The sequence below is a fragment of the Callorhinchus milii genome, unplaced genomic scaffold (genome assembly GCF_018977255.1).
Source record: "Callorhinchus milii isolate IMCB2004 unplaced genomic scaffold, IMCB_Cmil_1.0 Scaffold1, whole genome shotgun sequence".
NCBI lineage: Eukaryota > Metazoa > Chordata > Chondrichthyes > Chimaeriformes > Callorhinchidae > Callorhinchus > Callorhinchus milii.
In genome coordinates this window covers 76,846,789-76,862,168 of record NW_024704742.1, presented here as the reverse complement: position 1 = coordinate 76,862,168, position 15,380 = coordinate 76,846,789, and the positions used below count along the sequence as shown (strand labels likewise).

General features: G+C 45.0%; 1 protein-coding gene across 1 annotated transcript in view; it reads right to left on the bottom strand.

Moving 5' to 3' along the window:
- LOC103177694 (tetratricopeptide repeat protein 39B) overlaps positions 1 to 14,748 on the bottom strand; it is a 78,285-nt gene extending 63,537 nt beyond the window's left edge. The window contains exon 1 of the mRNA XM_007891987.2: positions 14,718 to 14,748. The gene's annotated coding sequence lies outside the window, so the exon portion shown is untranslated. The remainder of the gene's footprint in view (positions 1 to 14,717) is intronic.
- Between the last annotated feature and the right edge of the window lie 632 nt (positions 14,749 to 15,380).

The window sequence follows — 15,380 nt, the reverse complement described above, 5'->3', positions numbered from 1 at the left end:
AGTTGTTGTTGATGAGATGTGCAAGCACAGCATCACCAATGAGTCATCCAATGTGTTGGGATACAACCTGGCATCAAACATTTCTCAGAACTGACATTTCCTACTTAACCAATTGCCAGCATTTCATGTCGGCCAATGTTTTTTCCTCTCGCCCCCGCCTGGTCACTGGCAGGGAACCCCAAGGCTCCATCCTTGGCCCCTTTCTTTACCTCCTTTACGTGCTCTGTCTCGGCGATGTCATCTGCAGACATGGGCTCAACTTCCATATATATGTGGATGACACCCATATATACTTCTCCCCCTCCAGATGCGACTCCCAGTCCGTTGATATCCTGTCAGCTTGTTTGACCAACATTAAGGCCTGGATGAGCGCAAATTACCTGCAGCTGAATGTCAGCAGGATGGAAGCCATACTCTTTGGCTCCCGTCAATATCTTCTCTCCTGCGAGTCTGAACACCTCAACCTCCCTGGGCTCTTCCTCAGATTCTCCGATCCTGTGCACAACTTAGGCGTCAGGTTCAATTTCCAGCTTTCCATTCTACCACACATATGTTCCTTTTTTCCATCTCTGTCACATTGTCCACCTCCATCACTTTGCCCACCTTCATCTGTACCTCACAACCATCACAGCTAAAACACTCATCCATTCCTTCATCACTTCCCGGCTGGACTATTCCAAAGCCCTCCTCGCTGGCCTCCCCAGCTCCATCATACACAAAATCCAATTAATACAAAAATCCGCCGCCTGGATACTTAACCGCACAAAACTTGGTACCTCCATCACACCAGTCCTTGACAGGCTCCACTGGCTTCCAATCACCGAATGGATCTATTTCAAGTTCCTCTCACTCATTTTCAAATCACTTCATGCCCTGGCACCTCCCTAACTTTCCGACCTGCTTAGCCTCCAGTCCACCGCCTGCTGTCTCCATTCGGTTGGCTCCAGCTTCTTATTTGTCTTTTGTGCACTCAGTTCCACCATCAGTGGCCGTGCCTTCAGCCACCATGTCCCAAAACTCTGGGACTCTCTCAATCAGTTCGCCTTACCCTCTCGCCCCCCACCTTCAAATTCCACCTAAAGACCTTTCTTTTTGTTGGGCTTACGGTCACCTCCCCCCTCCCTCTGGCTCGTTGTCAGAATCTGCCACTGTCAAGTGCTCCAGGACGCTACCCCACATGAAAGGCTCTATATAAATGCAAGTTGTTATTGTTGTTCTTTTCTTGACAGCTACAGAAAGGACATTTTTATCAGCAAACTCAATGAACAAGCAGCTTTGATCATTCTCATTCTCCAGTTCAGCAAGGAAAAGAACATGGGTTTTTAAGGTTACTCTCATTGTCAAAATATACAGTATGAACTGAAGGATATGCAATTTGTTTGCTTAGTCAGTGGGGAAAGGTTTCTCCTGATGGAAACAACATGGTTAGATTTTTTAATTAAAGACAAGCGTGAAGTTCAATTTATACTCATATTTTATAATGTGGATAATACAATGGGACTTTTCAACAGTAAACAGCGCTGTAAGACTCAAGGAAACAAAATCTAAACTTTTTTTAAATTTTGGCTGTAAAGCAGCAGGCAGGAAAGTCAAAATGGAAACATTAAGCAAACACTGATGATTTTCCAATGCTGCAAGTTCAGGAATGTAGCTAAAATGGCATTGTCAGCAGAAACCACATCAATAAAGGCATTTTATTGCAGTTCAAGTCTTCCACCACCAGTGCAAATACCTGCATTATTCTTTCTGAGGTCAAGAAGTTTAATTTATTTTATTGCAGTAGATTCACTTATCCATTAAAGCAGCAGTTCTGCCTGCTGATATAAACTTTAATAAAAACAGAAGTTGCTGGGTCAGGCAGCATCTATGGAGAAAGGAAATTGAGTCAACGTTTCGGGTCCATGATTCTGCCTGACTTGCTGAGTGTCCCCAGCGACTTCTGTTTTTGTTTCATATTTCCAGCACCTGCAGTACTTTGCATTTTGTTTGAACTTTACCCAATCTGCTCTTGGGATCTTTTGCTAGCATTAAATAGGTAATGGGTCAAAGATTGGAGGGTGTAAGTTGTCTGGTTCTATTGAAAGGCACAGTCCTCTCGCAATTATCCTACTGAAAACACATCATCTCAATCAGATGGGTCCTCCCTTGGTTTGCAAGACAGCAAAAATATTAGGAAATACTGACTCAGAAAATTTGAAACTCAAATCCAAAAACACTTTCGCAAAATGAATTCAAAACACACAGGTTCTTTCAGTTTTATAACACTCTGCTCTTCTTCCCTCCCCTGCCACTTCCCCCCCAAAAATCACTTCACAATTCCCTATATTAAATTTCATCTGCTTTGATTCTGCAAGTCTGTTTATGACATCCTGCATATTTTTGCAAACTCTTCATCATTTAATTACAAGCCCCAGTTTGGTGCTATCTGCAAATTGATACCATACCTCCTATACCTGAGCCCAAATGATTTATATTCATGGCGAATGGCTGGGGTCCAAGTACTGATCCCCGTGGAACATCACTTTCTACTTCCAGCCTGTCTAAACTGCCCATTATTTCTATTCTGTATTTCCTATTTTTCAGCTATCTTTTAATCCATTCTGTACCCTCTCTCTCAACTCCACGTATCCCGATTTTACCACAAGTCTCTTATGTGGCACCTTATCAAAGGTCTTCAGGAAGTCCATACACACACTTGTCTACTTTAATGGCTACTTCTTCAAGAATTTGATACGATTGGTCAAACATGATCTTCCTTTCATAAATTCAAGCTGGCTGCTCTTAATTACATGCAATATTATAGATTCCCATACCTTTTCTATAATAATAATAACATAAGAATTAGGAGCAGGAGTAGGCCATTCGGCCCCTCGCGTGTGCCCCGCCATTCGATAAGATCATGGCTGATCTTCTGACCTAACTCTAATTACCTGCCCTATCCCCATATCCCCTAATGCCTCTGTTTTTTAAAAATCTATCAGTCTCAGTCTTGAAGATGTTCAAGGACTGAGCATCTACAGCCTTCTGGGGTAGTGAATTCCATAAATTCACTACCCTCTGAGTGAAGAAATGTTTCCTCAACTCTGTTCTGAAAGACTGACCCTTAACTTTAAGACTGTGACCCCTGGTTATAGACTCTCCTACCAGGGGAAACAGACCCTCAGTGTCTACTTTATCCAGCCCTTTAAGAATCTTATATGTTTCAATAAGATATCCCCTAATTCTTCTGTACTCTAGAGAATACAGCCCTAGCTTATTCAGCCTATCCTCATAGATCAGTCCCCTCATCCCAGGAACTAACCGAGTGAATCTACGCTGCACCCCCTCCAGGGCAAGTATGTCCTTTTTTAAATAAGGAGACCAAAACTGCACACAATACTCTAGGTGCGGTCTCACAAAGGCCCTATACAGTTGCAGCAAGACTTCCCTACTCTTGTACTCTAAACCTTTTGCAATGAACGCTAACATGCCGTTCGCCTTCTTAGTTGCTTGCTGCACCTGCAAACTAACTTTTTGAGACTGGTGTACAAGGACACCCAAATCCCTCTGAACACTAACACTATCTAATCTCTCCCCCTCTAGAAAATAATCTGTTTTTCTATTTTTTCTACCGAGGTGAATAACTTCACACTTCCCCACATTAAATTCCATCTGCCACCTACTTGCCCACTCCCCTAGCCTATCCCGTTGCAATCTTTTTGCATTATCCTCAGAGCTTACTCTCCCACCTAGTTTAGTGTCATCCGCGAATTTAGATACGTTACATTCAATGTCCTCGTCTAGATCATTGATGTAAATTGTAAATAGCTGAGGCCCAAGCACTGATCCTTGTGGCACTCCACTAGTCACATCCTGCCAATTCGAGAATGACCCGTTTATCCCTACTCTCTGTTTTCTACCCGTTAGCCACTCTTCAATCCATGCTAATATGTTCCCATTAATCCCGTGGGCCTTAACCTTGTGCAATAGCCTTTTGTGTGGCACTTTGTCAAATGCCTTTTTAAAATCTAAATATACTACATCTACTGGTTCCCCCTATCTAACCTGCTAGATACATCTTCAAAAAACTCTAAAAGATTAGTTAAGCATGACTTCCCTTTTGTAAAGCCATGTTGACTCTGCCTAATCTTGTTATGGTCTTCCAGGAATCCCATAACGACATCTTAATTAAGGACTCAAGAATTTTCCCTACCACTGATGTCAGACTAACTGGTCTATAGTTCCCCATCTTTTCTCTCCCACCCTTCTTAAATAGTGGTGTCACGTTTGCAATCTTCCAATCAATGGGAACCGTTCCAGAATCCAGAGAATTTTGGAAGATCAAAGACAAGCCATCCACTATCTCAGTAGCCACCTCTTTTAAAACCCTAGGATGTAGGCCATCAGGTCCAGGGATTTATCAGTTTTAAGACCTGATAATTTACCTAAAACCATTTCTTTACTAATATTAATTCCTCCAAGTTGCTCGCTAACATTTTCTTCTTGGTTCCCCTCTATTCTTGGTAGGTTTTCAGTGTCTTCTAAGGTGAAGACAGTAGCAAAGTACTTGTTTAATGACTCTGCCATGTCTTTGTCCCCTACTATAATTCCCCCCGTCTCTGCCTGTAGCGGACCCACATTTACCCTCGACAGCCTCTTCCTCTTTATATATTTATAAAATCTCTTGTAGTCTGTCTTTATGTTCTTTGCTAGTTTGCCCTCATATTCCATTTTCTCCTTCCTAATCACTTTTTTGGTTCTCCTTTGTTGATCCCTAATGTTTTCCCAATCCTCGGGTTTACTACTCATCTTAGCTGCTTTATAGGCTTCTTCCTTTAACTTTATACTTTCCCTAACTGCTCTAGTTAGCCACGGTTGGGCCACCTTTCCTGTGGCATTCTTATTCCTCAAAGGAATACGTGCTCGCTGGGAATTTTGCACTATCTCCTTAAACGTCTGCCATTGCTGGTCTACTGTCAAATCCTTAAGTCTAATTTCCCAGTTTATTTTCGCTAAATTCTATCTCATACCAGCAAAATTAGCTCTACTTAAATTTGAAACCTTTGCTTCGGACTTAACTATTTCTCTCTCTAACTTAATGCTAAATTCCATCGTATTTTGATCACTTTGCCCCAGAGGAGCCTTAATTTCTAGTTTGCTGATCAGCCCTGCTTCATTGCACAAAACAAGGTCTAATATGGCCTGTTCCCTGGTTGGCTCCGTGGCATACTGATCTAGATAATTATCCCTAATACATTCTATAAACTCTTCCTCTATCTTACTTTTCCCAATTTGGTTGTCCCAATCTATGTGCAGATTAAAATCACCCACAATTAATGTTTTTCCTTTACTACATGCTCTGCTAATTTCCTGATTTATACCTTGAGAGATACTGTGACTGCTGTTCGGGGTCTATAAACTACTCCCACTGGAGTTTTCTGCCCCTTGTTGTTACGTACCTCTACCCATACTGACTCTACTTCCTGCTTTTCTGATCTAAAATCTTTCCTCTCTACTGTTTTTATCCCATCCTTTATTAGCAGGGTCAACCCCTTCCTTGTTTACCACATTGCCTATCTTTCCTATACACCAAGTACCCTGGAATATTTAGCTCCCACCCTTGATCTCCCTGTAACCATGTCTCGGTGATGGCTACCAGATCATACCCATTTGTTTCTATTTGTGCATTTAACTCATCTATCTCGTTTTGAATGCTTCGCGCATTCAGATATAGCACCTTTAATTCTGACTTTGGGCTATTAGTCCTATTCACCAGTACCCTATCCCTGGGCTTCCTTTCCCCGTTTGACACCCTTTTCTCATCTCCCTAATTAATCTGCTCTCCCACTTTCACCGGTCCTAATTTTAGTTGTAACGGATTACATGTGATTGAATTTACCGCCCCTTAGTAGTTTAAAGCCCTGTGTACTTCCCTATTTTTGAAATGTTTGAAGTGTTTCAACAACGTAATAAGGCGCTTTACCAAATTCAGGGATAATAATAATCCCTGAATTTGGTAAAGCGCCTTATTACGTTGTTGAAACATTTCAAAGTGCTTCACATGATATACTATATGGTGGAGTGACTGTGTCTTTGGTGAGTGAAACATGGTAGCCTGTTGTGCACAGCAATGTCTCACGAACAGCCATGGAGTGAGTGACCAATTTTATTTGAAGGATTTGTTGGACTGGAAAGAAACTTCTTTCTCTTTTTGAATAGTGCCATGGGATCTTTAACATCCACCTGAACAGGCAGAATGGATCTCAGTCTGTATCTCATCCAAAGGACGGACATTAACAAACATTTCATATATCAAGATAACTGGCCTGTCGTTACCCGGATTAGCTGTCTCCTTTTTCAAGAATGGTACCACAATTGGCACTCTCCACTTCTCTGCCATGGCTTTCCATCGCTATCACACTTGGCTGAATTGACCTCTAATTTCAATATTTAAAACACGAGTTGCAAGATAAGATCTTTAAAAACATTGGAAAAATAATCTGCTAGGAGTTCCCAGACCATCCATCAAACAAGGTTGTGTAGATTTGCAAAGGCTTTATTCAAAGAGGCATCAATTGAGAAGAAGCAAAATCTTAAAAGTTTTTAACCTGTAAATTTATCCATGGGCCCATACCAATTCTACAAAAATTTATATACAACACCATAACCTCTGGGAGGCAAAAGTTAACTAAGATGGAGAAACACTAATGTCTCACTAAACGAATGTTATTCATTATACAAATGTGCCATTAAAGTAGGAGATTTTAAAAAATCAATTAGAAAGCAGGATCACGAACGTGTCTATAAAAGATACATCTTACATTATAATTGGCTTAATGAAATATCCGTAGCACTCACCATGCCAAGAGTCTAAATACAATTTGGCCACAGTTGTATCAGCACTCACAGCTGACAGCATCCTGATTCCTACTGATATCTGGCCAGCCAGTACACAGGACATCCTGCTCACTCTACCAGAAAATTTTAAGCACAATATGTGCTTAAAGATCAATTTCTGGTGACGTCTCCCATTCAAACCATGCTGCTCAACATCCAAAATCCCAAACTTTCCTTAGCGCTACAATTAGCTCTGGTGAGAGATATTAAATTGTCTTTTCAAAATAGTCAACTCTTCATTGTGTGATGAGCACACATCTGACAATTTAATCCAAAGTGATTGATTTACACCACAATAATATATATAGCTCCTTTAATGTCAGGAGGATGCCTCAAAGCACTTCACAACCGACAGAACTTGAGCATCGCTGGAGGGTACTGTTTATAAAGAAAACTTTAAACAAATGTTCCAGAAAAAGAAATGCTAATGATTTAATTTTGAATGGGATCTACGTACCCCAATGTAAGTTCACATAAATAGGAAAGCCACTACTGAAAAGATCACCTTGCTAGTATTAGAGAGATCAAGCGTCCTGGGACGCTACCTTGGTGCCATACAAATGCAAGATGTTGACGTTGAATTAGGAACAGACGCGCACTAATTATGGCACAGGTGAAGCTTTATTTCTGAGAAACCTTGTGATCCATTCATGATGCAACAAAAGTGTTCAAATACATCTTCACAAAGATTATGTTGAGGATACACATCAGTTGCTACACAGTTGCCACAGTTCAGAGATGGATATTTCTCCCTCCTCCCTATAGATACACACAAAATCCCTTCTCATCAGAGCTCACATATATGGTTAAAACTTGGAGGACACAAGATTTCCTCTCCACTAAATTGGGTAATATGCCCATTTCAAACATAAAGGGAGGTTTAGATGAATTAGGCCATTAGGACCATTTGATTTAACCCTTCTGGAGTACCCGTTATCTTTCCATTACTGCTTCAATTTGAGTTTTAAATGAGTCCTGTACCAAACCTTACTATATTATAGGAATACAAAACATCCAATAGAATTGAGATTAGAAGAATCATTTCTCCCCTGATAAAAATGTGGATTTGTGGAACAGACAAAAGGCAATTAAACAACTTTTTATTGAATACTAAGATTCAGAGATATAATCCTTACATTTGTTACAGCACCTTTTACATCAGTGCATCTCAAAACACCTCACAGAATATATCATGAAAGTGCAGCGACTTGTTTTATTTTGTATCCAAATGCAGCTGCCAATTTTCAGACATCAATATCCGACAAACAGCCATGAAGTAAATGATCAGTATTTTTAATTGGGGGATAGATGGCCAAGCATAGCCGCAGATCTGCGTATAATTAAGTTAGAAGCGCCTTGGGACGTCCTCCCGACGTGAAAGGCGCTCTATAAATGTAATTTTGTTGCTGTTGTTGTAGAAAGGGGGCATAAGTAATATTCCACAACCTGAACAATTGCCTTTTCATTGTTTCAAGTTTTCATCTCTCTTTCCCTAGTGTATTTCATCTCCTCAGACAGCAGCCAAGCCTCAGCTGTCAACAGTAGCAAATCAGGGTCCAACACAAATGTGAACAAATTCAGGGGATGAGCTCGCTAGAGGTATTTTAAGATTATGGAGCGTTTCATGAAGTACCTAGAAAAATTCCAGTCAACAAAAACAATCCAGTTGTTAGATTGAGAGATGGATACATCAAAGAAATTTTGTGGGAAATTGGGTGAGTGGACTAAAATTATTGTCCACCCTCATCAGAAATACAGTAAACTCCTCATCACTCCAAGGGAAAAGGGGGTCAGTGAAGAGTTATCATGAGTGGCGACTGAGGCATATGCATGTATGCATGTATGTATGCATGCATGTATCAATAAACAGGCAGGCAGGCAAATAAATAAATAAATGCGGCTGGGCTATTGACAGCATGATGACTTAAGTGTTAATGACAAGGTAAGCCAGGGTTACGTTATCAGGATTTTACTGTTGTTACTTTATTGTTACATTGTATTACCTGAGTTTCACTCTCATAGCATTGAAGCACCCTCCAACCTACTAACCATATGCAACAACAACTTGCAAAAAATAAAAAAAATAAAAAAAATCTTTCACATGGAGTAACTTATCAAACAACTTCATAAAGATGGTACCTGACACCAATATCAACTCACATCATACCAAGCTAAGAACTAACACAATGCTTGAATGTATTCCAAGCAACTGAAATGCTTTAAATTGGTTCTTGCATCAGTTTGGCTCATTCGCTGGTACTCTTGTCTCTGAGTCAAAAGTTGGGCATTTGAGACCCATACCAGGATTTGAGCTCATAATCTGAACTCGGCTAAGGAGGTTTCACTGTGGGAGGTGCTGTAGCTCAGATGAGATTACATTTGATCTTCTAAGATCTTGCCAACCTGCCCACTCCCTCTGCTCATTAGCAGTCAGGCCTTCAGCCTTTCTGGAACTCAATCCCCGAGTGTCTTCTCTTGCCTCCTTCAAGGCCCATCTCAAGACCTTCCTCTTTGACTGCACCTTCAGTCTTTTTCCCATTCCCACCTCCCGTGGCCCCTATCTCTCCTGAATCCAATCCCCAGCTCAGGTGCAACTCTTGACTGCCCAGTGTCTTGTATCATCCTCCTGATGTGAAAGATGCTATATAAATGCCACTGGTGCTGTTGGTCAGAAGTTCCTTTTCTTTATTCTGATGGATTTTACAGATCCCATGCATTACAAGTAAGGTGATCTTTTGGTATCATAGTTAAAATGTCGTGTCCTAAACGATAGGGACTGGAGTCCTATAGGTCAGTGGTTAGAGCACTTGCCTCACAAGCAAGAGGACCTGGGTTTGATTCCTGGGCACGATGTAATGTTGGGCAAGTTTCCTTACTCCACACACATACATCTGTTTACCTAGCAGTAAATAAGTACCCGGTTGTTAAGTCGATTGGCGGATCTCTTTTCTGGGGGTAATAATTCCTTCAAAAAAAAATTGGTCACTTCAATCCACGACTGTTTGTGGGGCACTGCTGTGCGCAATTGGTGTTGCGTTTCACCCACTAAGATATACAGTCTTTACAGTATATTCTGTGAAGCGCTTTGAGACTCTTGAAGATGTGATAAGGTGCCATATCAAATGCAAGGATAATTATTGTTATATAATATTCCTCCCCTAACACTGATTTACCAAAAAGATAACATTTATAATTCACCTCATTCCTATATGTGGGGCACATTTGTTGCTATGAAGGTTTACATAACAACAATCACTATACTCCAAAGCATGCAATGTTTGAAGTTCATTAAGACATCTTCCTATGAAGATGATGACATTTACATAGTGCTTTTTAGATAAAAGAAACTCCTCAAAGTATTATTCATTACTATTTATTTCAACATGATTTAATCTTACTATTAAATTAATAAGTCATGAACCTGATGAACACTGGTCAGCTAAGTGCTCAGCATTCATTGCACTCTGAGGTAAGATTTCACACAATCCAATATCAATAAGAATAATGTGAAGACAATTTTCCTTCTATGTGCCGTTTCTCTTACTAGAATATTGACTCAGCGCATAGCTTCAAGACATACAGGGACAGATTTACTCATCCTTGATCCTCCTGAGGATCAACAAAATTTCAAAGAATTTTGTGTTTGCACATATCAGTCAATTTCTCTCTTCCCATTTCTGCTGCTATGCAAGCAAACACTTGCTACAAACATTAAATCCAACCAGCATGAACTCAGGTCCTTGAACTGGATTTTACTAAGTCCATTTGCAGAACACAGTGTTTTAAAAATAGAATCGAATTGAAGTAATACAGATATGGGCATTTCAGGGTGATTTATAAATATACAACAGCCTTGTTTTTCCGGCAATGAATATTAATACCGAATTTGATCTAATGTTTGAATATTGACAAAAATGGATCTGTGTACTTCATTGCAATTGGTTGCCGAGCTTCACCCACAAATATACAGTCAATTCACTTTACTGTATATTCTGCGAAGCGCTTTGAGACGTCTCCAAGATATGATAAGGCACTACATCAAATGCAAGGATTATAATTATTAATGGTAAGTCTGATGCGTCATCGGATTCTGATCACTCGGTTATTTTCCGCCCACCCCAGTTTATTTTTAAAGAGGCCACTTTATTCAGATTGATTGCAATTCTTTTATTCAATTCATTGCAATTAGTGGGGAAGGAGTGAGGAGTGAGGTGGGGGGAGGGGGGACTGGGAAGAGAAGACTATTCATATACATAAATAACATGTGAGGGTTCATAATGTATTCCAATCTTAAAATAGATTTGGTGCCTGCTCACTGCCTTTGAGCAAGGTGATGAACTTGGGCCTTGTTCAGACAGACACATTCATTTCAACTAAAAGTCGAGCATTTCTGTGGGGGGGCGAGGGGAAGCTGAGACTCATTTGCTTGTCTCGATTGTGTGGACCACTTCTTCCTGGAGTGTTGCTTCGTAAAGATGGTTTGGAAAAAGATGGACTCGATTCTCTCTTGGTTTGTCCCTGGGGACCCGCTGTCACGGTACTCAGTGGTGTACGACTCTTCCCGGGCACTCACAGTGAAACATATCGAGTGTGCCCGGATGATCATAAACTCGGTAAAGGAGGCCCTTTGGCAATCCTGAAACTAGGTGTTCTTCTGGCAGAACGAGGGGACGGTAAGGCCTGCCTCAGGCTCCCACACACTAGGATCAGGGACTATATACTGAGGGACAAGCTGAAGTTCGACTCAACTACAGCAAAGGCCAGATGGGGCCTGACCCCAGCAGGAGCCACTCTGACACAACCCACCAGGTGGCCCACGAGCTCACCCAAAACTGACTGAAGTAAGGGTACAGAAGGATGCTCAAGATGTAACCAAAGAGCATCCCAAAAATGTGTCGGTAAATATGTGGGTGTACGGTGCACATCAGGTGCCTTCCAAAAGCGGCAAGTCTGCCTTATCAGGGTGTGTGCGGGCTCGCACATGGGTGTGGTGTACACAGGAGTGACTCCCGACTGTGTTAAAGGGAGCGTACCGAAAAACATGTGCACAACTTATGTGCGGTGAAGGAATGTACCGTAACGGAATGTGTTTTGTATCATGAGAAAAGGGAAAAAATTGTAACAGAAGATGTTATGTTTGTTTTGGATTTCTGTTGTACCAAATATTATATATATAAATAAATACATATTTTCAAAAAAAAGCCTGTGGAGGTTCCTTGTGTGGAGATCGCTACTACAGGGAGCTGAAGCCTGTCGTGTGAGTGTCTCAGGAGCAGACATTGATTTCACACAGCTTTCTGCAAAAGCCCAGGTCTCAGCTCCCACACCAGCCCGGGTCTGGGCTACCACACCAGCCCCGGTCTCAGCTCCCACACCAGCCCCGGTCTCAGCTCCCACACCAGCCCCGGTCTCAGCTCACACACCAGCCCCGGTCTCAGCTCCCACACCAGTCCCGGTCTCAGCTCACACACCAGCCCCGGTCTCAGCTCACACACCAGCCCGGATCTCAGCTCCCACACCAGCCCCGGTCTCAGCTCCCACACCAGCCCCGGTCTCAGCTCACACACCAGCCCCGGTCTCAGCTCCCACACCAGCCCCGGTCTCAGCTCACACACCAGCCCCGGTCTCAGCTCCCACACCAGTCCCGGTCTCAGCTCACACACCAGCCCCGGTCTCAGCTCACACACCAGCCCGGATCTCAGCTCACACACCAGCCCCGGTCTCAGCTCACACACCAGCCCCGGTCTCAGCTCACACACCAGCCCCGGTCTCAGCTCACACACCAGCCCCGGTCTCAGCTCACACACCAGCCCCGGTCTCAGCTCACACACCAGCCCCGGTCTCAGCTCACACACCAGCCCGGGTCTCAGCTCCCACACCAGCCCGGGTCTCAGCTCCCACACCAGCCCCGGTCTCAGCTCCCACACCAGCCCCGGTCTCAGCTCCCACACCAGCCCGGGTCTGGGCTCCCACACCAGCCCCGGTCTCAGCTCACACACCAGCCCGGGTCTCAGCTCCCACACCAGCCCCGGTCTCAGCTCCCACACCAGCCCCGGTCTCAGCTCCCACACCAGCCCCGGTCTCAGCTCCCACACCAGCCCCGGTCTCAGCTCCCACACCAGCCCCGGTCTCAGCTCCCACACCAGCCCGGGTCTCAGCTCCCACACCAGCCCCGGTCTCAGCTCCCACACCAGCCCCGGTCTCAGCTCCCACACCAGCCCCGGTCTCAGCTCCCACACCAGCCCCGGTCTCAGCTCACACACCAGCCCGGATCTCAGCTCCCACACCAGCCCGGGTCTGGGCTCCCACACCAGCCCCGGTCTCAGCTCACACACCAGCCCGGGTCTCAGCTCCCACACCAGCCCCGGTCTCAGCTCCCACACCAGCCCCGGTCTCAGCTCCCACACCAGCCCGGGTCTGGGCTCCCACACCAGCCCCGGTCTCAGCTCCCACACCAGCCCCGGTCTCAGCTCCCACACCAGCCCCGGTCTCAGCTCCCACACCAGCCCCGGTCTCAGCTCACACACCAGCCCGGGTCTGGGCTCCCACACCAGCCCCGGTCTCAGCTCACACACCAGCCCCGGTCTCAGCTCCCACACCAGCCCCGGTCTCAGCTCCCACACCAGCCCGGGTCTGGGCTCCCACACCAGCCCGGGTCTCAGCTCCCACACCAGCCCCGGTCTCACACACACCCCGCAGCGAAACTGTCTCATAGACAGGTTTCAGAAAAGGCTTCTGGTATATAAAGGTCTCAGTGGCTTCAGTGCAATCAATGATTTGTGGAGTCCTGTAGCTCAGTGGTTAGAGCATTCGCTTTGCAAGTGAGAGACCTGAGTTCAATTCCAGTCAGTGCGAAAACTTGGGCAAGTTTCCTTACTCCACACAGAGCCTAATAATAATCCCTCAAGAAAAAAAAACAATAATAATTGGGTCACTTCAATCTACGACTGTTCGTGGGACATTGCTGTGCGCAATTGGCTGCCGCGTTCGCCCACAAATATACAGTCAATTCACTTTACAGTGTGTTCTGTGAAGCGCTCTGGGACGTCCTCCCGACGTGAAAAGCGCTATATCAAACGCAAGGATTGTTATTATTATTATTATTACAATGATGAAGTGGGTCAGGCACTGGGGTATTTCTTGGCAGCTGTGCTTGGGGTAATGGAGAGAGAGAGAGAGAGAGAGGGAGGGAGAGACTGGTTGGTTTAGACACTGATCAAATCTGTGTATAAACACACCCACCATTTCCGATCCAATTTATGAAATGCTTCCCCTCAATACACACACAACACACACAACATCCCCAGTTCATTTATAGGCATAAAAAGGCGTTACTATCTTTCGCCAAAGCAAAGCCCAAGCACCAACGCAGCCGAGGGAGAAGGAGAATAACCCTCTCGTCAGGAACATGGTGACAATCAGTGCTTTTCCACAGAGGGCAAATAAAATGTCTGAACTGAACGACGATGAGAAAGAATATCCTCTTCACAGTTTTCAAACCCCCCCCCCCCCCCAAAAAAAAAAAAAAAATTCTGCCCCAAGTTTTCAAACCTTCGGTGGGAAATGGAGAAAGAATGTGTCAAGTCAGTGAGTGAGTGAGTGAGTCAGTCAGTCAGTCAGTCACACGTACACTCACTGAGTAATACATACAGTCGTTACATCAAAGCAATTTAAACCTTCTGAGTTGCAAAATGCTTCAGCCACACACCGGGGAATAAAAAGGTTGTCATTCCGTATCGACGTGTCCTCTCCGCTCGGTCACCGGTGCGGCGCAAACTTGCAGTGTAAAGCACATTATATGAGGAGGGAATGGGAGCGCTGCACTGCAGCCACTCAGTTACCTCGTCTGCCTCAGGTCCCGCGCTGCTCCCCGCGCTGGCCATGGTGTGTGAGTGTGTGTGAGTGTGTGCGGCCCGGGGGCCGGGCGGGCCGGGGGGGGGGCACAGCTCACACTCAGGGTGATTTGTGACACTCTGACTGGGTGTCGAGCAGTTTCCTGAACAACTCTTTCCGCCGGATGGATAGATCCGACTGATGGCATTAAGTGAAGGGGAGGCAACGGCTCCCTCCTGCCACCCCCTGCCACCCCTCCCCATGTCACTGCCACCCCTCCCCATGTCACTGCCACCCCTCCCCATGTCACTGCCACCCCTCCCCATGTCACTGCCACCCCTCCCCATGTCACTGCCACCCCTCCTGCCACCCCTCCCCATGTCACTGCCACCCCTCCTGCCACCCCTCCCCATGTCACTGCCACCCCTCCCCATGTCACTGCCACCCCTCCTGCCACCCCTCCCCATGTCACTGCCACCCCTCCCCATGTCACTGCCACCCCCTGCCACCCCTCCCCATGTCACTGCCACCTCCTGCCACCCCTCCCCATGTCACTGCCACCCCTCCCCATGTCACTGCCACCCCTCCTGCCACCCCCCCCATGTCACTGCCACCCCTCCCCATGTCACTGCCACCCTCCTGCCACCCCTCCCCATGTCACTGCCACCCCT